General features: G+C 34.2%; 1 protein-coding gene and 1 non-coding gene across 4 annotated transcripts in view; both read left to right on the forward strand.

Annotated features, from left to right (window-relative positions):
* The first annotated feature begins 16,231 nt into the window (after positions 1-16,231).
* The window catches only part of LOC106720727, a 77,727-nt gene continuing 68,945 nt past the window's right edge, over positions 16,232-25,013 (forward strand). For all 3 annotated transcript variants that reach the window (XM_014515474.2, XM_014515475.2, XM_014515476.2), the window contains exon 1: positions 16,232-16,385. The gene's annotated coding sequence lies outside the window, so the exon portion shown is untranslated. The remainder of the gene's footprint in view (positions 16,386-25,013) is intronic.
* Positions 19,582-19,654, forward strand: Trnar-acg. The gene has a single exon. It is a non-coding gene; the product is annotated as a tRNA-Arg (tRNA).

Raw genomic sequence — 25,013 nt, forward strand, 5'->3', positions numbered from 1 at the left:
CTGTTGATATATATATTTACGTCTTTAGATGGCTCTTTTTCTTGCTCTGTTTCAACAGTCTTTTTAGAATTTTTAGGTTCTGGGGTAAAATATTTTTTCATCAGTCATAAGTCATTAGTCATTTTAATCAGTATAAGTAAAAAAATTTGTTTATTTTGTAATAAAAAAAAGAGACAAGTGAGATCAAAAATGCTTCCACTCCATGAAGGTGATAAAAACCAATTTCAGTCTCGTATAATGTCTAGCATTGAAAATCAAAAAGAGTATAATGAGTTGTTAAGTAGATTGGAAAGTATTGCAAATCCGAAAATATACTATCACACTGACTGTAGGATTCAGTTTAATAATAAAATATCTTCATTGGCGAAAATATCTGTTAAAAGTGATTGGCATCATTATCGAGAGTACCACCAAGAATCTTTCAATGAAATTTGTAGCATCATAGAAGAAGATATTATCAACAATGGCCGCTGTCATCAGTATATAATTCCATTTACATGAATTATATACTGATTCATTGGAGAGAATATATGCAGAGAATTCCATTGAAATGGATACTACTTTTACTACTACTAATAATAAAGGTCTGGGGTTCACGGGCTCTTGCTCTATAATAACTTGTAATGTTATTAATATATTTTTAATTAAATTTTTGAGTATTATTTATTTGGTTTTTTTTTTTTATAATCTGTTATTGAGGGATCGCGATAGACCTATCTCGCCATCTCACTCGCACCCACCATACATATACTGTCTCGCGCTCGCTCCTACAGCGACCCTACATCATTGTCTGGCAAGGGGTTGGAACTATCAAAAATGTCTGGCTGATGAGGAAACATCATCTAATTATTACCTAAGTATTATATATAAAAATCAGCTTTTATACTATAACATAAGTAGAATTATAATTTCATGAACATTAGGGGTGTCTGGCAAGGGGTTGCCACGATGTTAAGTGTCTGGCAATCAATAACGTGATTTTTAATAATATTCTGAAGGTAATACCAAAAAATCACACTTTATAATTTGACGAATTTAGATCGGTATTTTACACACCTTTAGTACCGTTTCCCTGCCAAAGCCACGGTAACCCAAACTTCATAATAGTCCATCGTTCTTACCTGTGTTGGGAGCATGCGCTGACAAACTTTCAGCTTTTATAAAATAACGAAGGTCTGGGGTTCACGGGCTCTTGCTCTATTATTAGCTACAACAATTTATAAAGAAAAATGATATAACATAGCTACTTAACAAGTTTTACAGTAAATTATGAATCAATGTTAATAGGTAAATGACACAATTTAAGCACATTTCTTTAGTAACACTATCACCACACTTTACACTATACACTCTGGTTATCCCGTCTGGTCCAGGATGTTTGTTGAGTATGCGCCCCAGCAACCACTTCCCCGGAGGCATATTATCTTGTTTTATTAATACAATATCATTAATTGAAAATTCCTTTTTAATTTTCAACCATTTAGGTCTTTGTTGTAATCTTGTTAGATATTCTTGTTGCCATCGATGCCAAAAATCATTTAAAGTTTCTGTGTATAAAGCCATCTAGTATGTAAATTAAAATTAATGTTAGTTAAATTAGGTGTAGAAACAATTTTAAGGGCTTCTCCAACTAAAAAATGTCCTGGTGTCAGCGGGTCCACATTATCTACATCACTGTCATCTATTGGTGTCAACGGCCGAGAATTGAGACAAGCTTCTACTTGACACAAAAGTGTGCTCATTTCTTCGAATGTTAAATTTGTTGTCAAAACCCTCTTCAAATGACCTTTCATTGATTTGACTCCAGCTTCCCAGAGTCCACCGAATGTTGGACTGTAGGGAGGAATGAAATGCCACTGAGTACCATCCATAGCCAAGGTGTTTGCAGTTTGTTTATGTAATGATTCTAAATTAGCTTCCTCTAGGGACTCCTTTAGTTCTCTATTTGCAGCAATAAAAGTTCTACCCTGATCGCTCCACATCTGAGCACAATGCCCTCTGCGCGACACAAAACGTTTGAATGCTGCAATAAAAGCTTCTGAGGTTAAGTCGCTCACCAATTCTAGGTGTATAGCCTTTGTAGATAAACAAATAAATATAGCAATGTAAGCCTTGCTTGTGCGAATGCCCTTGCCCTTGGACATGAGGATGTTGAATGGTCCCGCGAAATCTACGCCGCTGTTGAGAAAAGGTCGTGATGGAGTTACTCGCTGACTCGGTAGATCACCCATGAGTTGACTTCTTCCTTTTGGCTCGAAGTTTTGCACAAATTAAGCATTTAAAAATATGTGATTTAACAATGCCTTTTGCTCTTATAATCCAATATTTCGTTCTCAAATATGAAAGCATGAGTTGCAATCCACCATGTAAAGTTTTTTTGTGTGCATCAGCTACAATAAGTGCGGTAAGTTTAGACTTGGAGTCGAGTATAATTGGATGTTTACTGTCTTCACTTAAGTTTGCATGACGCAATCTTCCTCCAACTCTGATAACTCTTTCTTTGTCAAGAAAAGGGTTCAAAGTTTTAAGGTGACTGGTTGGTTTGACATATTCATATATCATAATATTTCTTATGTCATCACTGAAATGTTCGCTCTGATCCTTTTTTATACAGATTAATAAAGCTTGATTTAATTCTTCTGTTGTAATTTCTAATTGTTTGAATCTTCTCAATGCTATCTCTCGACTATTTCCTTCCATGGATTTAGGATTGTCTGTTTTGAAAGGTAATTGTACAATGTATCTGCCATTGCTACTTCTCGATGTTGTATTCTGAAATAATTCTTCACAAATTTGTTCATCTTGCGTTAATTTTCTTTTAGAAGTTGTATCTATTTCCCATAGTGATTTTAACATATCATCTAGGTTTGTAATTTGATGCATAACTATAATATTTTCTTGGGTTGATTGTAAACTATCATCTATTGTTCCAAAAATTATATAACCTAATGTGGTGTTTTGAGCACATGGTGTTCCTGGTGGGCCTCTTATAACCTCACTCAGTATTATTTGTGAATATACATCTACTCCCAACAGTAGGTCTACAGATCTTGAAATGTTGAAACTTGGATCGGCTAACTCAAGTCCTTGTATGTGGGGCCAGTCGCTGTATTGCAATGTTGTGTTTGGTATTCTTGAAGTAAGTTGCCTGGAAATCACAAATGCCTTTATTTTGATACTAAAATCTTTCATAAATCTGGAGCTTACTTCAATTTGAATTGATTCATTTATCCTTGACTTTACTGATCCCACCCCGATGATGTTTCCTTTTGTTGAATATCTCTTTGCCTTTAACAATTGAGCGGCTCGCTCGCTTATTAAACAACCTTGTGAACCTGGATCGATTAATGCTCTTAAAACAGTTGTGTATCCATCCTCGCTTTGTACAGCTACTATTGCCGTCCCTAATAAAACTGTTTTATTGTATGTTGTATTTGATTGTGAAGTCGCTACTGTATTAATTTGAATTGGTGTTTCTTCAACATTTGCATTTAAAACCGTAGGTTGAGAATGATCTGCAATGTTACCTTGGGTACTTGCTGTGGGTGAATGATGAAGAAGCATGTGATGCCGTTTGTGACAAATCCTGCAAGTGCTAGATGATCGACAATATTTGACAGGATGTCCTGGAATTAAACAGTTGTAACAGATGTTATTCTGATTGATATATTCTCTTCTCTTTTGTAGATCCATTTTTCCAAAACTTTTGCAGTGACAAAGTGCATGATGTTCTTTACATAAGACACATCCTTTGACATTTGTTGCAGTGTGATATGTGTGGACTGTATTTTTCTCCTTTGTAGATGATTGCAATAATTCGAGCGTTCTAAATTTAATTTCTAGAAACTTTTTTAAAATTGAAAATGTAGGTAGATCTCCGGAAACTTCCTTGCTTACATATTCTTCCCATCCCTTTTGTGACTCTAGATCTAATTTATTGGTAATTATATAAACAATTAGAGGGTCCCATTGGTCTGTATTAATGTTTAAATTATTAAGGCTATGGAGGCATTGGTTAGTGGTATCAAGTAAAGCTTTTATATGACTCACCGATGGACTCTGCAACCTTTTCTGGTTAAATAATTTCCTTAAAATAGATGTTACAATGAAACGTTTATTGTTATATCGCTGCCTCAACACCTCCCAGGCTTGATCATAGTTGTCCTCCGTTACTTGTATATGTTTAAGTAAATTTTCTGCTTCCCCGCTGACACTCAATTTTAAATATTGTAGTTTTTGTACTTTACCATCGTTCTTGTGAATGAGGGAGATAAAAAGGTCTTGGAATGTTGGCCAATCTTCATAATTACCGTCGAATGTGGGTACTTCTATATTTGGTAATTTTACCTGCTGCTTCATACTTGGTGGGCTGCCGATAGCTGGTATGCTGCTGCTTTGGGGATGTGCTGGCTGAAGAAAATCTTTCATAGCTGCTTTACCTTGAATGTAGATCTCTTCGCAGTCGACGAATACTTCGTTCTTGAAATACTCCATTGATTTTCTTTGTTCTTTTGTTACTATCCTTATTAAGCTGTTATGATTATTTGTGAAGGCGACCCAGTATTCTTGTAAGATCGACATTTTGGTTTCAACATATCCTTCGGTCAGACGACTTTTTGAAGTCTTCTTGATATTCTCGTAAATTCGGGTAATGTGTTGGCGTATGTCTTGGAGCACTGTTAATAATTGTTCTACTTTATCCATGTTTTTTACCAATTTTTCCAAATTTTGAATAAAACGCTGAATATTCGGCTCGATGAGGCCACTATGTTGGTTGGATGTGGTTACGTTGGATCTTGAGAAGAGAAACGCTGTTACTTGTTCGAAATTTTATTAGCGACTCGCCATCTTTTACAAAAGTAATAGATAATTGCATAGATCATAGATCAATGAATCGATAGTTCGTTTACATTATTGATCATAGAGTAAATATCGATTATAAACTAACAAAACCCATTATATGTAGGTCCTACATTGTAGGAGCACCTAAAAAGATCAAAGTATGAAATTATTTATGTTTTTGTTTTCCAACCGACTAATATTTATAGTTCATAAAATAAAAATAAAATTAAACAAGTCACATTGTTTAACTCGCTATTATGATTAGTATCTCAAGTTCTAAAACACAACCATTATATTTGTCAAACATTCCTAAAATGCTTGCAAAACATTTTATCCATGTGTAACCCATTGTCATCATCCAGCAGTGCCAGTTTAATCGGACACCAAACATAAAACAAAATCAGACTTAATACTTATGTTTTAAGTTTTAATTTATTTCGGAAAAGACAAAATTTTGGATGTTTCTTTCCTCTTGGACGATTCGTGATGAAAGTTTTGGCTACCGTAATACTTTTTTTTTAATCCAATACATAGTTCTACAATTCCTGACTTTATCAGACTCAAAAACCCTAATTAAACATTACCAAATAAAACATCTCTCTTACTTATTTACAACTAGCTGTTGCCCACGACTCCGTGCGGCATTAAAAAAAAATTAAGCCTATGTGTTCTTTCTATGTCCTACATCTGTGCCAAATTTCATCAAGGTCCGTTGAGCCGTTCCAGAGATACCTTCAAACAAACAAACATCTATCCATCCATCCATCTAAACATTCGCATTTACAATATTAGTAAGATCTAAAAAGTGAATTGAATTACAATAACAGCACCTTCTGTTTTCACATTACAAGAACGCGTTTTATTCATTTATTGCGCTGTGAAATTTAGATTGATGTTGGTGTAATGGAAGACACACCTATTGCACGGCGACGCTACGTGTCCCACATCCCAACAAGACTACAATTAGTTGTACTGTCTCTTTGAACAAATGTTTCAATTGCTCTACCAATAAATAAAAATGTTTCATATAAATATTGATAAATTTTAGCTAAATATAGCAAACAAAACCTTCATAATATCAAAACGCAAAAAACTCTTCTATTTGATTATCAGGCGGAAAATAATTTTCACGGGTTAGTATTATATGAATATATGTTCTTTCGACTCTAATCTAACCTCCTCACAAAATGAACCTTGGAATAATCCCTGAAAAATTGTACGGACGGTCTTCTTTCTTGGATTTTAAAGATACGATCAATAAAATCATTCTTCCACGTATTATGATCATATATTCCCTTACATGTTATTTAAACTCCTATATGTAAATAGTGACACAACGTAAGTATAAAACATCAGAAACAAGATTCCCATTTCTAAAGAGATAAAAGAGCTTAAGCCACGTACGATGTATATCAGAGCGTCGTAAACACATCGAGGCTAAATGAAACCGAACGCTGTTTGCGGTTCCTCGGGGATGTTGGGATGTGCGCTCGTCTGGAAGGAGTTAATATTATAAAAGGCAGGAGTCAAGCATTCCACACTTCGTAAATATTTACCGACGGGACCGATGTAATTCTACCTTAGCTTCTCTTCGATATAAACATAGTTTGAGGTCCTTTAAATATGTATAAACGTTTACGACTTTTATCCCAGCTAGCATAGACAATAGTAGAAAATAAACCTATTTTTACAATTGAATCAACTCTAATTTCATGAAATCTATTTGACTTCTACGAGTATTTAATTATGAAACTTAAGTGACAAATTCCAAATGCTACGTAAAAGAATCTACATATAAGGTATTTTTGTGAGTATAAAAAAAAAACAATAAAACAACAAGAAATGGTTAGGTCTTCTGAGAATCCATTCAATAGAATATTGCCTTAAAGAAGCTTAAAGCGTTTTATTGCGATACGGTTGAGGATATTGAATTAAACACTAACAAATTTGCAAGATTACAAATAGACAATACGGACTTACATTTAAATAAGTCAATTAATAAACAACTTAGAACGAGCTTAATACGTTTTCTCGGTGCCATCAAGTTAAAGAACTTTGTTCGTTTGAAATTTCTTGGAAAAATAGAAGCCTAAACACTGCTTATGGCGTCTGCTTACTGTATTTTTTATAATTCTGTCAATTTTACCTATAACTCAACATGAATTCTTGAAACAATGTAATAGATCAACTCAACATCTATCATAAATTGTTTGCATTTGATCACTACCTATATACTGTTTGATTATCTATGGAATTCAAATCTTGTGGTTATAGGGCTATCGATATAATTTAAATTTATAATCAAACGTTTAATATTTATATTGGGCCAGGAATTAAAACTTAGTTTATATTAGCTCTAAACTCTACTTTTTGAGAACTCATAAAAATAAACGTTTACCACTTATTTAAAAAGTTACAAACAGGAACAAAAGTTAAATGAATCATATCCATAGAATTAATAAAATTGGAAAATATGTATGTAATATCGAAAAAAAAAACATATTTCGCATACATGATATATTTGGTTAACTATAACGAAAAACCAATTTTTAAATTTTTGTCCGTGTCTGTCTGTCAACAAGCCGCATTTGTTTCAGGTAATCTGCGAAACGACAGAACCTAATTTTGACGAGTGTTTCACTGGAAAGTAGCTGATATGTTCGGGCACGTTATAGGCTTATTTACTTCTGTTAATTCCACGCTGATGAAATCGAAAGCGACCGCTAGTTTTCTAATAAAAGTATAGAGCTCGAAATTAGCCGCAGTAGTTACAAAGTTTACAGCCAATTAGCTCGCAGAATCTTTTAATACGAATCCTTTAAAGCATTGTCGTACTCAATAATGTGTCGGATAAAAATTCACATCCCATTTTTGTTCAAAAATTGAATGTTTATGTAGTGAATTACTAAGATATGATTAGGGAGACAGACTATTGCTTTTTTAATTAATGAAAATAATGCCCCGAAACTATTTAATGTAATCTAATAATTTAAGCTGATCAGTAAGGCTTAGGCCATCGTTAGTAGTTTGTGCGAAGTATAAAATATTGCCAAAGTTGTTGTTAAAGTTGATTTTACACCTTTGCATCTAGCGATGGAAAAAAAACAAATCTGTTGTGCTTACTTTTGTACAGCAGCTCTGTTATTTTACTGTCTTTAATTTTTAAAAGATTTTATAGTTACAAAGTAGTTAAAAGAAGTAAAGCAGTATAGAAAATCTTATTAAAAAAGTACTCCAGACTAAATTGGTAAGCCGCGTCGTAAGCTGAGGACACTATCTTCACTTAATTAATTTTACCTCGGGGCTTGGCCTTTACTTTTACAACTTTCATCACGTTCTATCAACAATTTTATTATGAGAAAGAATATAAAACGATATAGTTTCAAGTTCAATGCATTAGACATCTTACCCTTATATAATTTCGGCAAATATTTGTGTTTGTTTTTGGCTAATAAAATAATTCAGGCGCTAAAAATTGATAAAAAGTTTGCCTTTTATTTTGCTATCATTTTTGATCTCAAATTCACTCATGTTATAGAATGGTACAAATCATTCTCTGAACCAAAAGATCACAAATCAGTTCTCCGCTCTTTGGTAACTCAAGAATATCGATTAAGTTAATGGAACAAACGCTTTAGAACATTTTTAATCTTGACTCATTGAATCGAAAATAATTTAACATGGCCACCTAAAATGGTTTCGGGATCTTTTATTCGATTCCATTTTACTCTATAATTTAATTAAATTGTGAATCTAACTAAATGTATTTACTAAACTATGGTGTCTGCTCCGTTCGCTCTTGCCCTCTAGTCTACCACAAAGCGTTTCCTAATTGAGCTACGAGCAAAGCGATCAATTAGTTTTACGAACGTAATTACTTAGCTCCCAAGCTCTCTTTGATCTGGCTTTATTACGATTAATTTCAATATTTGCATATTATTTTCAGTCTATATCCTCCATTTGTTCGATTTATCAATTTATTTCGAACTATTACTTGAAAATTATTATTGTTATCTTGAGATTTGTTAGCTATCGCCCGCGATTCCGATCGAGCGAAAGTTTAAAGAAAACTTTACCAGTAGCCTATGTGTTCTTCCAGCCTATGTTCTACAACTGTGCCAAATTTCATCAAGATCCGTAGATCCGTTCTGGAGATATCTTCAAACAAGCATCCATCTATCCATCCATCCATTCATCTATACATTCGCATTTATAATATTAGTAAGATGTATTTTCTACATGAATGCATTGATTAATCGTACTTTTCATATCATGTCACATAACATAAACCATATTTTACATTTAAAAATATTTAATAAATTCTGAATATTTATTATTACAGGTTACGTCGTGTATTTTATTAAAAGATTTAAACTGTACTTACTTTTTCTCCTTTTTTACTCAATGACTCAACATATAATTCAAGTTTTCAAAAAGTGACTGTACTATTTGATTGCTAAATGAGTAACGGCACTTTAAAACCCAATAATACGTCAACCTCAATGAACCTCACGTCCTCACCTCATACCCTCCACTGCACGAGCAACTTAAAGTTCTGTTTATAAAGTCATTGCAATAGGATGTTCAATACGACTAGATGCATTTGCAGTACATAACGTCAAACATTTCCGCACGCATTCACACTCAAATTCAATACCAGAGCAAGTAAATCTTGTGTAGATGCAATTTCAAAGAGATACTTTACAAGCATAGAAAAAAGGCATCTGGCGGTGCGAACAAAAATCACAGTAAACTAGCTGAACCCAGCGCGAGTAGCAATGGTAAAGTCAAAATTACTTTAAACGTCTAACACAACTCAGATCTGTAACTCAGAGGCCAAATGAACCTCCGCAATCCACTTTTCGCCATTTCGGGAGACGGAACGTGATGGGTGGCGACCCGTGTCGCCGTCTTTTTCTCCCGGGAATTCACACATACGTGCAGGTTGCATCACGATGTTTTCCTGTACTGTACGTACGTCAGATAAATGTACATATGCAAATCGAAAAACAGATTGGTGCATGGCGGGATTCGAACCCAGGACCTGCAAATTGCAAGTCAAGTGCTTAACCCTGATCCACCGACGCTCAAACCTCTAAATAATCTAATAATAATATCATAATCCCAAAATACGATCAAAAACGAAAAAAATATATATTTAAATATTTTACCACTTAGCGAAACACATATCACTGAATAGAAAAGCGAAAAATTATTCTCGCTGAACTTGTCCTAAAATGCAAAGTTTTGTTGCTCTCTAGAATTCTGTTTTTATTTTAACACTGTATATTTCTATTCTCTGATTTCATTTTTCGCAAACAGGACAGTTAAAAGAGATCACGCCTTAAAATTTTTCATCGAATATTTCAACTAAAATTTTCATTTCATTTTTCAAACATTTGAAATAGCTGATGGAAACAATTCGTTTATTTTCTCTTTGTTCTATCGCCGCATTGAAGTTTTCTTTCAATTGTTTTTGTTTGAAGGAATTTGCAAATTGCAATTCGGAGAAAATGTTATAAGTAGCAGAACAGTCGAACAACGAATCTAAAAAGACAATATGCAACAAAACAATGCTAAGAAGCTTTATGAATACGACGAATTGGCAAAAGTATTTCTCAACTAAGTATTTGTAACAATGCCGATAGAAAGAATGGAACATTACAATCATTTTATTAACAACAATTAATATTGAATATTCGCTAAATACTTTGGTGGCGCTAAATAATTGGAATAAAAGATAAAGAAAATTAAACATGTGACATTATCATTAACTAATATAGAAAACGGCTAAAACACTCACGTACATTTGTCTAGTGTCAGCACCGACTAGTATGTACCGGAACGCGAAATAATACCAGTCCCACTCACCCCGATGAAGTATCGATGGGCTAGAAACTAGTCGGTGCCGACACCGGACAAATGAACGTTAGTGTTTCAGCCGTTTTCTATATTAGTTAATATTTCTCATTTATCAAGGGTATAGTCATGTAGTATTCCGAATAAGTTGTCTGTCACCGGTTGAGGTTGATTTATTCCTGCAACATATAAAAATGGTAAAATAAGACATAGATTAACGACTTATTAATTTACGGACATGACGCACGCACCGCTTTTGTCTACTATGACCTTTGAGGTATCGTGTTAGACGCATAGTCACAACCTATAACACCTTGACATAAATTTAGTACACTCTATAACATATCTGGTTGGTTACAATTTTAAATCATGTTTTCAAACCGAAAAAATAACACAATTTCCAATGCTATGTTCAAGTAATTTGCGGTTGACCATTTTATTTTATTTATGATCAACCACACTGAAATTGTTTAAATCAAGTTAGCAACAGATTTTAATTCACATAGGCCACAAAATTTACATATTCAATTCAAATAAATACATTTAAACAAACTTGAAACCTTACTTATATCTTATATCTATATATATAAAAGAAAGTCGTATTAGTTACACTATTTATAACTCAAGAACGGCTGAATTGATTTGACTGAAAATTGGTGGGCAAGTAGCTTAGAACCAGGAAAAGGACATAGGATAATTTTTACCCCGTTTTCTATTTTTTATTCCGCGCGGACGGAGTCGCGGGTAAAAGCTAGTAATATTATAAATGCACTCTTAACTCCAGAACGGCTAAACTAATCTTGATGAAATTCGGAATCGAGATAGATTACAATTTGAAATAAGGACAAAGCTGTTTTAATTTTTATATCGCACGGACAAAGTCATAGGGGACAGCAGAAAACAAAAAGACCTTGGTAATGTCATTTTATTAGAGCTCTATACAGTCTCCTGAGAAAATAGTTACTAATGCACGCACTCAGCCACCGAGCTGTCTAAAAAGTTTGTAATTAACTGCCTCCCCTGAGCTCTGCCCCTGTCACGTTCGCCAACAACGGAAGCCTCAAATGCTTTTGTCATTTATTTTCGGATAAAAATATACTTAAAGATAACACACACCAAAATTTACTTTAAAGAAAATTTCTCTTTTTGAAGAAATAAATTTTGTTAGTAAAATTTTTATTTTTTATAAACTATTTGGTCCTTTGTCATCATATTAGTTTATAAAAATAAATTTTATGTTCATATTACAAAAAATATTGTATAATGATATATTACAAGGGATATCATAACGCACTGTGATGAAAAACCAGTGAAGGGTGAATTTGTTACACTGTAAGTTTTCAACGTAAAAAATCTCAGCAACGAAGATTTATTTACATTACCCATTTTAACCCATAGACGACGTAATAACTCTCAAGAAATTGCTTTCAGAACAAGTAAATTGAAACGCTTTTCATAAAAAGTTACAAGATGAATTTCAATTTACCTTTGTACGCAAATGCTGAAATTCAATTATTATCGACATCAAAAACAAAGATGGCGCCTTTCGAATCATTGACCTACATATATATTAAATTAATTTAAACACATTAAGTATCATTTCTTTGATTAAAATGCAAAGGAAATAACTCTGAATTTCCGTATATTCTGTCTTAAAAAATAGATCATCTACTATCGTAATTTAGTTCAAGTTATTATACACGGTAGTACCAAGTTGTACGTGCGCAGTTTTTTTTTGTCTATTCACGCAACATAAATCATATCGGTTCCGTGTATCCATCATCTGCAATATATGCGGCCAGCCGACTGTCTTTAGAAATTTATCACCACAAAACTACTAGGAAGTAAGGGTATTTATTATTCTGTCTCTGATGAAATTGCTATTCACTATAAGTGTTGAAATTATCAATACAATTCGAAATACTACTAGTATAGTTATCTACAAGTACAATTCTTATTTACATTATAAATGTGAATGTTTAGATGGATGGATGTTTGTTTGAAGGTATCTCCGGACCGGCTCAACAGATCTTGATGAAATTTGACACATATGTACAACATAGTCAGGAAGAACATATAGGTTACAAATCAAGTTTTTTTAAATCCGCACTGACGGAGTCTCGGACTACAGCTAGTTTATTAAAAATATAATAATATCTCATATCTATCGATACATTGTATATTATCAATCTTTTGTCCTGTAATATGCAATAGAAATTTTACCTTTACCATTGAACTTTAGAGATTAATATTTGTAGTAATTTATAACAACTCTACTATAGACACCCTGTATCAACTAGTTTATACCAAGTTTCCACAATTAAAGCACATAGCCAAAAATAAATCGTCATCCCTTTTTAACTATGTGTACATTTTTTTCGGCAGTGGATACTAATGTTCAGTGTTACGGAAATAAATGTTTTTGACCGGCCGTCATAATTTAATTACCATCGACGCTACAAAATTCAACACAGATAAATGATTGAATCAATTTTATAGCAACGTTGAATAATCAAAAATTCTGCTAATATTTCGCTCTGACTGCAAAACAAAGGATTCTGTTTGGTCGTGGTAATTTTATTTTTTGCCACTTTTTCATTTCATTCCATTTAAATAAGTCGTTTGTTAAATTTAAATATGATACCGAACAAAGAACAACATGATAGATTTTAATCTGTACTAAAATATTTTTTGTTTTTTTTTTTAGATATAAAAAGTCTTAATTTTTTTTTAATTTCAACACTATTAAACTGCTTGTTAATTATTTTTCTCCGACTAATAATGTCTTTATTGTATTTATCTGATGTTTTATTTAGCTGTTAACGCTAACATTACGTATTTTTTATAACATCTTTAGTTCTGGGTAGGTGTACAAAGTACCGTAAGTATACAAACGCAAAGGCATGTCACTCGACCTCGCTTCCCTAATGCATTGTAACACTTAGTCGACACGATCGGAGAAAGTCACCGCTTTCTGGGACTCGGGAACATAACTCAACACTTAGAAACAGAGATATCAACATGGTAAGTACACATACGCTGACTGTCTTATCTTTTTTTATCTCAAGTGATACTAATAACGTAAAAAGCTCTGTGATTTTTTAACATCCTAAAGCGGCCACTGAGCGAACAATTTCCGTATAGACAACAATCATATTAATTGATAAGAAACTGCATGAAATAAAAGGACTTATTTATCAGTAACAAGATGGCGTTAGTAAAAAGGAAAAAGGTAAGTCCAATAATCACACTAATGCAACATAAATGTAATAAGAAAACCTGTTTCCTTCTCGTTCTTTACAAATATCATTAACGAGTCATTAGAAATCATTGCATTTTAATGAATCCATATCTACGACGGCAGGTATTTCAAATATACATTATAATTAAAATGACCTCAGATATTAAAATCCAGTGTGTTTTTTTAATGCAGAATTTATTATGGACAGTGTTTTTTTAAAAATAGATCAATTTAAATTATTATTTCTAAAACATTAACGTCTATTATCATAACAAGTATCCTAAACCAACATACGACATTTTGAAATTAAAACAAGCTACACAATTAATACATTTACTTAATTAACATAGATGGCTCTGCACACATTTACTTACGTGCTTGATAAATTGACATACAAAGAAAGTGCTCTTACATCATCGGCAATAGCCATGAAAATACAGATAATGCAAATAATTTTTTTATCAACATATGGAAATGTTCGTAGAAAGTAAAATTTCTTTTCAATTAAAGAATACGTAAATTCACAACACCTTATCAGTTATTATAATGTTAGATGATTTGGTACAGACCGATTAAAAGGCGTTTAAACCTTTGTACACAATAATACAAATCCGGAACAGTACGACCCAATGGCATTTCTCGGAAGTTGTATACGATGAAATGTTGTTAGTTGAAGTTCTAAAGCTGCAATTACTTACGATAACTACTACAATTATCAAACTTTAGTAGCAAATGAAATCGTTACATAATTACATAGTTTAGATGAATTACAAAATTAAAGAAACTTGCATCGTAATGTACATGAAACATGAGTCCGATGACGTCACAGTTTTCAAACAAGGTACAACGTATAAAATATTAATATGTTTGTCGAAACTAAATTCAAGCTCGCAGCTTAGTAAGCCGGGAGAGAATACCCATTTGGTAATTATTTTAATTGTAATAAATAATAGTAAGTAAAAATCTACAAGATCGCTGATAACAAGGGTGGGGCAATTGGCTAGACTCTTTATTTATACCAGTCTACTGAACACCTACAAAGCTAATTTCGTAACAAATTTACGCTTACTTTAATAACATTTTTTTTTTTGTGGGAGATAAGAAAAATTGCAAACACAACTTTACATCAAATTATACGTTTTTAAAAGTATTACTTCGCACAGCTTTTGTTCATATAATGAATGAAATGAAAAAAAAAATAGATATTAAATACGCATGGAGTCAGTACTCAATTAAAGTTTTAAAACTGTTCAGTATTCAAGTTGAGTTCACAAACTTTAAGAGAATACATTAGTCAAATATTTGTATTTTCTAGTTCCGCCTTAAATAAACATTGACGTGTCCAGTTGTGACGTCACGAACACGGAGAAAGTATACGTTCTTCGGCCAAATCGTAAGCATATGCGAATCAATGTCGTACACTTAATTTCTCGCCAGTCACCAAGGTTACGTACCGGAGAAACTTATGACTGCATTCATAAATACCTTTCAAAATATGATTCATTCATCGTTGGTATTAATAAAAGAATTTTCTTCTCAATTCTGATTTTATGATTGTAAATTGATAAATATACTCCAATATTTTTAATATATATGTTAAAAAATTATTTTGTCATGACACTTAAGAAAAGAATTTGATGATACAAACGCATTTCTATCAACATTACAAAAATTTGCCATCCAACTTGAATTTTACTTCATATTTTTGGCTCTCTATGTGACTCTAAAAAATGATTGTCAGAGTAGCAATGGTTCCGTACCGTTGCCTTAAGTGTTTGAATGTATTAAATATGTACGCTGCACGTCTGTCTTGCCTTCTGCAGCACATAACTGTAACCTCTATATATAATAAGAATTAGAGCGGCGGTAAAAATACGTTTATTTCATGGTTTAATATTTGACATTTCTTATTTTCGGGAAACTGAAAAATTTATTCTAATCATACAAACCTAACCTGTGCGATTGCGCTATTCATTTTTTGCAGTTAGTTTACATTTATTTTAGAATCCTGTTATTTACGTTCTGTTACTAAATGAACGTATTGGATGCACGTATTTTATTACGACAAAAATTATAAATATATTTTGCGTAAAAACCCACGGTCAAAATAATTCTAGTAAACGCGTAAAAAGTCAGTACAACAAACTAAAAAAAAAATAGTAAAGCTAATTATTACCCAGCTCACGGCGCACACATCGATAGGTGTGCATGTGTGAGTGCGCGCATAGTCTCATTCTTACCTGCGCCCGCGCGTGTCGTCTCGAAGAAAGCCTCAGTGTTGATCTGGCGGCCGTCGCGACCGCACTGGCTGCCGACAATGTGGCAGACCTTGTGACTCTAGTGTGGTGAGTTTGTGTTGCAGCACAGTGCTCGTGCGTTAACCCCAACCCCTGTAGTGCATAACCGGATTTTGGATTTCGTTTCGCCTCGCGGCGTTAATAAGGTGGGTGACACATTTTAAAACCATCCCGTAGAACTGTCACGGTACGTATGTATGTGTAGCGATTAGACGTATCGTCGAGCGCTCAATCGGGTGTTAATTTAAGGTAATGTGAAAGTTCCGACGATCGGTCGTCTATCGAGGAGTCGGTGACACACTTTTGCTTCAGGTGCGGTGTGGCCGCGCCCGCTCCGTTGCGTATCGACGAAAATTCCGAGGAACCGCTTTCTTACGCTTGGACAACTTTCTTCCGGCAACATTTTTTATGACGTTTAGTTTACCGAATCGCGGCTCATCTGCAATTCTTTTGACGGCCGATAACGAACACGAATTCTTTTGAAGTGACATTTAAGTGATCAAGTGCGCAACCACTCCTCCATACGGAAGACATCAACGCGCGCGTAGAAAGTCACTTAATACCGTATTGTATTTTCAAAACAGTAGAAGTGTGTTTCGTTAATTTTACGGAAAACAATTAAATAGATTATGTAATTTAAATTTTTGCATTTAATTGCGCAACTTAAAACTTTTAAAACAGTTTCATCTAAACACAAATTTCTGTTTACGTTTTAGTATATTTAAAATTGAATAATTATAAATCACTTTAAGTCCATAGATCGAACAATATTATCATGGAATATTTCAGATGTCTTAAAGTTCATATCATACAGAAACACAAACAATACCCGTTCTTATAAGCAAGGCAAACGAGGACAGACTCGAGTGTACCGTCTTGTGACGACGCGACGTCGAACCGGTTTGGAGTGCCTGCTTCCCCTCCCGCACTGCCCCCTCGCACACCCTTGCACTACGCGTTATTATCTGAACTAAAGCCTTACAACCCCTCACACTTTGCAAGGGTAGTTCTTTGACATAGATGACAAAGTAAAAGTAACAAGACTTATTACAGACTGAAGATCTTAGAACAACTTATCGCCCCGGAGTGACGCTTTTTATCTTGACTTACTAATGTTCTCACTCTAACATAAGTTAACTGTCATGAAATATTATTAAGAATACAGCTATCACTAGATTAGATTTTTTAAAGAAACTATTTGCAATGAATTTTAATATATTTTTTTAGTCAATGCAAATATTATTTATGTACTTGGCCATCACTATCTATGTTAATTTAAACAGTTTTTCTTTTTACTTTTCGATAGATAATCATAGTTTTAAATAAAACAACAGAACGCGAAGAAACAAATATCATCAAAATTCTTTTTGTAACGACACTTTATTATTTTCTAATTATAGCGCGGTATTGGGTAACATTTTTAATCAATAGATCGGGCTATCAGTGGGCGTTTGTTAATCGAAACTAGTTACTAATTGCTTTTCATTGCGTCATTTGACCGCATAACTCATTCAAAGCTTTCGATGTTGCAAGGACATTAAACTTACATGCAGTAAGTTACCTTACCTAAATCTTTTATACTTAAACATCTACTTAAGGCACGCATTGTGACTTAAGTTTTACTAGGTACGGTTTCCCCAACAATGATGTATGATAAAGGTCAATCCCCTTTGATAAAGCGGTTCACTTTAAGATAAGAGAAAAAGGATGTCGCTGCGACGTTCCTCTAATTTATTATCGTACATCTACATTGCGGTTTAGACGAATAAATATACGGATGATTCAAGCCATATTAATGTTTGACTCGTGCGATATATTCCTTTACGTTACAATTAGCAAAAAAATTAAAACAATGTTCTTATAGTACGCCAAAAGTTTGAAGTTTTATTAAAAAAAAAACTTTCCATATTCTAGAAACTAAGTTCGCAAACATTATTCCAATTGCGAGAAAATAATAATTAGCATAAAAATATCAACTTGAAAAAGAGGTGCTTGCAAAACTTCACATTCTTTATGAGCTGTTAAAATTTATTCTGGTTCCAATTTGCTTTCCCGCGCAATCCACAGTTAAAAAAGTTAGGGAGGAACTCGGATTAGACGCTAATTCGGGAAACGGCGCCCGTAAATATGCTGCAGCAAAAATTAAATTAAAGGGGAAGCCGGAATCGAGCGGTAGTTCTGGCGACTGCAGAATGCTGGCGTCTGTAACAATTTGAATTCCGTCGCAATTCCAGATAGAAGTTAAATGAAATTAGGAACGTTTTAGGTTTGCACAAACACGAAATTGGCGTTTTACTTTTGCATGTAACCAAAGGCGTCGTTTGTAGCGCGGATTTTGTTTGTTTACGTAATGGGATCGACAAGTGCGACAGAGCGGTTAGAGATAAAAGTTCAGTACAATACCCGCCATGTGTGCCGCTTTCTACAAGACACATATTGTAGTGCGGTATGTGACATGGAAAATTCCGCACGTCACTATAGTCTGAAAGTCATTCTTAAAATAAAAATTCTAATAACTTATTCGACAGTAAATAATCTAATAAAATATATTTACGATTTACAGTTTACATCGAGGCATTAAGAATTAAGTTATTTACCACCAAGCAGTTAACTTGTATACTTTTTCATATTATAGACGTCGTTCTAAATACAGCTAAGTTTTCTTATGTTCTGACTTGCTTATACCACGTCCCATATAGAAGTTTTTATAGTTGGCCGGTTCGAATCGCAAGCAACGGTTGTCCGTTAGCAAGAAGGGGGTCAGTCGCGTCGCGTGCGCGCTTTCAACACGCCTCCTATTGGCGGCTATTTGAATCAAATAGGCAAAATTTACTATGCGTTTGCCCGGCTAATTGCAAATTTCCTTTCGCACTAATTACTCAATAAAACAAAAATTTGGGATACTTTTTACGCAAATGCTGTATAAAATTAATATATGATTGAAGTTATTTTACTGTTAAACGTATAACAGGTGCATCAAATTAATCGTTGTTACTACACATAGAATGGCGATGGCTAACGCACAGGCTATAATAAAGGAAAAGAAACAATAATCTATACCTTTTTTTAAATATGTCTATAATTTCCCCGTAAAATGGAAAGATAAAAATTATTTCATCTCTGTTTCCATCAGTAACGTTTAAAGTATTCACAAGAATCTACGCTCGGCACTATCTTAGTCACTTAATGCCCTTCATAGAAAGGAATGCGCTTGGACATTCTCTAACCCTTTTTCTATTTAACCTCATAATGCAACTTTTATAACTGTCTCATAGTAAATGATGACGTAATATTTTCACGCGTAATTACATTACTATCCAAACATTTCAAATGCTCCTCATGGGTCCTGTGGCGCAATGGATAAAGCGTCTGACTACGGATCAGAAGATTCCAGGTTCGAATCCTGGCAGGATCGCGCGGAATTTTTTATTTTTGGATTTTGTTATGTAATTTAGAAATACATTTACTAAGTAATATTACATTCATAATATTTTTACAGCAAAACTTTTTATAAATCGTTATTAATACACAAAGCGCGCTGGCTTCGGAGATAAACAGATAAACGACGGGGGCAAGATTGTGCTTCTGGACTATTTGAAACACAAAGAGTACTAATGAATTCGATTATCTAAAGAGATTTCGCGTTTCCGTACTCCGTACGAACGATTCAGCGCAATATTCTAACAAAAAGTTAACTTGATGCTTAAAAAATAAAACACAAGTCTTTATTACAAACACTTAAGACCTGTTATTGAATGAAAATCTATTAACCAAACGTAAAAAGCAATCCAATACTGATCGCCAAAGCTTTTCGATCTATTTGACATGGCGTTTATTTCATTTGTAAACGAATTTTTGTAATTTGTCTTTGGTTACTCGTTGGGAATTGCAAATTCACCTTTTGGGATTGATTCTGTTAGAAATCTGATATGCTATGCTGATCAAAAAAGTTTTTAATTTAAAGCTATATTTTTATTGATACACTGATAGAGATACATGGTAATTTATTTACGTGTATTCAATCTATATAACACTAGTTGTCGCCCTTGACTCAGTCCGCGTGGAATAAAAAAAGCTAAATTAATAGCCTATGTTCTTCCAGACTTTGTTCTACATTTATGTCATATTTATAGTGGTAGATCCCGCAACAGCAATATTTGTTGGATGCGCGAATTTTAGTCCAAGTTCCACGTCCCCTTCCCACCCTTTTCTTATAAGGAAAGGATGGGAAAGGGAAGTGAATTTAACGAAGGAGGGGACGCATAGGAAGCGGATATATCCTGTTTTTGTGCGTTCCCTCCTCTGTTGATTAAAGGTAGGCAACGAATCTGCAATTTGCGAGTACTGTAGGCCAAAACCGGTGTTAGGGCCACCTTCGAATGTCACCCCAGAAGAGATCAAAAGAGCTGTACATCAAATGAAAAACAATAAAGCACCAGGGCCAGATGAAATACCAGCAGAAGTCTGGAAGTCCTTGGGAAATCAGGGAGTAGTTTGGTTGTACATCTTGTTTAATAAAATAATACAAGGAGAGCCTATACCAGATCCCTGGCGTAACAGTTACCTCATACCGTTTTATAAGGGGAAGGGCGATGTTAGAGAATGCGGAAATTATAGGGCCATAAAACTAATGTCACATACACTAAAAAATCTGGGAACGAATCCTAAACAACAGGTTGAAACAAATCATATCACTAACTCCAAATCAATGCGGATTCGTAGCGAAAAAGTGCACTTCAGATGCGATACAGACGGTTCGGATCTTGCTAGAAAAAGCTAAAACCAACAAGAGTAACTTACACATGGTTTTCATAGACCTAGAAAAAGCATTCGATCATGTCCCTCGTGACTTAGTCTGGGAAGCACTCAGACATCAATTGGTTCCGGAGCACTACATAAATCTCATACAGGACATGTACAAAGCGGTCACAACACAAGTCGTAAGTCCGGCAGGTAGAGGCGGACTGTTTGAAATTGGAGTAGGCGTACACCAAGGCTCCACACTCAGTCCGCTACTATTCAATACGACAATGGATCACCTGACTAAATCATGCCAAAAGCCACTGCCTTGGAACATCCTGTATGCAGATGACGATGTAGAACTGGATAGAGGCGCTAGAGACTAATGGGCTCAGAATCAGTAGAAACAAGACAGAACATATGTCCTGCATTTTCGACAATGTCACAGACCCAGATAATATTAATATCTCAATAGGAAGTGCACATATACCTAAAGTGACACAATTCAAATACCTCGGCTCAATAATTAGCAATGACGGTAAAATCGAAAAAGATGTTACTCATAGAACAACAACGGGATGGATGAAGTGGAGACAGCTCACAGGCGTAATGTGCGATAGAAAAATGCCTCTTAAGGTTAAAGGACATCTGTATAAAACAGCAATTAGACCCGCTATTATGTATGGTTCAGAATGTTGGGCTACAAATAAACACCATCTTAATAAGCTGCACTCTACAGAAATGCGCATGCTACGCTGGTCAGCGGATGTCACACTGCTAGACAAAATCCGAAATGAGTACATAAGAGGAAGTTTTAAAGTGGCGCCCATAACTGAGAAACTAAAAGAAAAACGTCTGCGGTGGTTCGGCCACATCCAACGCCGCCCAGACGATCATATGATAAAGCTTGCCCTAAATATGCCTACGACGAAACGTACACGTGGACGACCACCCGCCACATGGTTGACGACGGTTCAAAAAGACCTGAAAAGTGCTCTTTTATCACCAGACGAAGCGCAAGATCGTGCTAATTGGAGAACGAAAACGAGGAAGGCCGACCCCAAGTAAATGGGATAAGGTCAAGGACTGAAGAAGAAGAAGAACGAATCTGCAATTTCAGAGGTCGCCTTGCCATTTAGGCGGACTCAGATGACCGCTTGCTCGTTTGCCAACTGATGATATAAAAAAAACGACGATATCCATGCAGCCGATCTGGAGATACCTTCTAACAAATATCCATCCCTCCATCCATCCACATTCCCATTTATAATATTAGTAAGAAGTAAATTTACATTGTGTTTTTAGTTTAAAGCGCAAACACATTGGTTAATACATGAAATTGTTTACTTGATCATAAAAATCTTTTTTTTTTACAGTATTTTCATGCATAAATATGACCTCGACCCAACACAATCCAGTTTAATTTTTTGTGCAAAAAGTTTTCACAAACTATACCAACCTCTGTTAGCAAAGTCTGAACATTAATTGGTTGTGAAGCAAACACAGTACACTATTTGGTTTCACGCGTTGCAAAACCACAGCTCTGTGTTGTTAGTTGCCTTAAAAATAACCTAACTTTTGAAGTTTCGGCGCAGTGCGGTAAAATATGACGTTAATACCAGACTGTAGTACTTGCTTACTCTACGTCTATAAATATATCTAAAATACAGAGTAAAAATACATTCCCAATTAATCTAAAGCAGGATTTTTCAACTAAACAAACATAACATTTTTATATTGTTAATATACTATGCTTCTAAAACTAACGCACAGTTTGTGTAGGATCGGATGCCTCCTCGGAATGCTTCAACTGATGGTAATCAGTAAGTATTGAATATTATATATTACAAATATATAATTATATAAACTCTTCCATCCGAGTAAATATTAAATCTATTCACAATTAACGGCTTAAGAGGTGGGAAAGCGCAAAGAAGCGTAACATCTAAACTTGCGGTGTGCGCTCAGCCGCGTACTACTTTTCCAGTTTCAACGGAACGCTTCAACGTTGATGCAACATAACCAAAGCCAACTGATCTCGATACCTACTCGCGCTACGTGAACTACATGCACTAACGACAGACAAGTTTTACTTCGTTTACCCGCAAACATTATATTATAATGTAGAAAGTTGCCGACACTCTGTATTAATTTTTAATCTACTTTTAATGTAGTTTGGAATTACTATATGACGTGTTTCTAATTTTATTATTAACTAGCGACCCGCCCCGGCTTCGCACGGGTGCAATGCAAAATATACCTACTACAGAATAAATGCACAATTTATTTAAGGTACTTAAATGGATAAGGATTAATGCTGTATTGTTTAAAATCACTTCGTAAAAGAATAAAAATGGTTATGCTGGGTTATCCCTAAGAGATAGACATATTCCATCGCGGACTTTTTTGTTGAACTTTTTAAGGTGAACAATACTGTAGTACATTATTTTGGTCTATCTCGTAGGGTTCAGCCAGCGTTTGCAATATAAGCGCAAAAAAACGTGCTTATTTACGACATCACATTAGAAAACTTTAAATTTATCAGTGTTTCTCTACTATATTATGCATTTATTATACATACAAACCTTCCTTAAGAATCACTCTATCTATTAAAAAAAACCGCGTCAAAATCCGTTGCGTAGTTTTAAAGATCTAAGCATACATACGGACATACAGCGAAAGCGACTTTGTTTTATACTATGTATTGACACAAAAAACATAAAATACTTAATTGTAGAAATTTCTTGTATACTCTATGATTTACTACATACTAAAATGTAAAGCAAAACATTTCATTTCAATACATTTGAGGACAATCAATGTACCTTTATAATGCTACTTAGTATACTTAAACGGTATAGTTCAGTCCTATATCCAGAAATTCTTTATAGGTTAGTATACGGTAATAATTTCGAATTGCAAAACTAAGAGATTAAGGTTGCAATAAACTTAAGCTAATTATCCTTTAGCTGGAAAACACCATGGTGCTGACGATCCGGCATTAGCTAACCTACATACCGAGCGATTTGCATTCAAGTCGTATAATGTACGTATTTAGGAAACGCCGTGGAATCTGTATAACGGTAGAGCGTCGCCGATAGCCGTTAAGATAGCCTACTGTCGTTGCCATAACTAAACCGATTCGACACGTGTGCCGTTTGTTGAACATCGATGTAGGTTTTTATAATTATTATTCATAACAATATTCAGGTTAACGGCGTCTTACGGTGGTTTTGTCACGCTCACCTTCAAAGTTTACTTTGGTAATGATCACGATGTTTTTAATGTATTCGTAGTGAATATTTAAATCAATAAGAATTTTGAAAACACATTGAGCAAACGTTCATTTGTTCTTTAAATAGAATATAGAATTCAGAGAAACGATTAATCTGATTTAAGTTATAATCTGACTAGTTCAAACAAAGAGGACTATAAAAATTAAAATACGATATTGTTATTATATTTAATACATAATAATTAGTGCTATAAATAAAATATTTGATTTATTTCTAGAAGTCGGAAAGAATTGACAACATTACTCCTACATAATCGTTTAAATTTTCCAAAGAAACAGTTTATTAAGTTTAACAATGATATATTGTTAGTGCTACATAGCACCAGCTTACATCAATGTATGGTACATTGATAATTCTATCATTTTTTTCTTTCACAAATACGTTTCAATTAAAACATTCATAAGGAAGTGACTACCGGTCAGGTACAAACACTTATTAGTCTAGAATATTTTTTGTCGCTGTAGGTGGGTCTCCCCTTCACTAGAGCGACCTTGTCTCACAACAAGGCTCGCTGTCGTTCACCTCGCAGGAATGCAACCAATAATGCAGCTTTATTGAGACAACCTATCATTCGTAGAGGAGTATCTTTGACCCGGAACCAGTGGGTTGATTGTTTAAACATAAAACTTTTTGTGTTCTATTTAAAACAAAACACAATAAATGCTGATGTAGAAAATGATTTACTAGTTTATCTACGCTTGTTATTGGTATTGTATCAAACAAATCATTTTTTACACA

This window comes from Papilio machaon, chromosome 8, assembly GCF_912999745.1.
Source record: "Papilio machaon chromosome 8, ilPapMach1.1, whole genome shotgun sequence".
NCBI lineage: Eukaryota > Metazoa > Arthropoda > Insecta > Lepidoptera > Papilionidae > Papilio > Papilio machaon.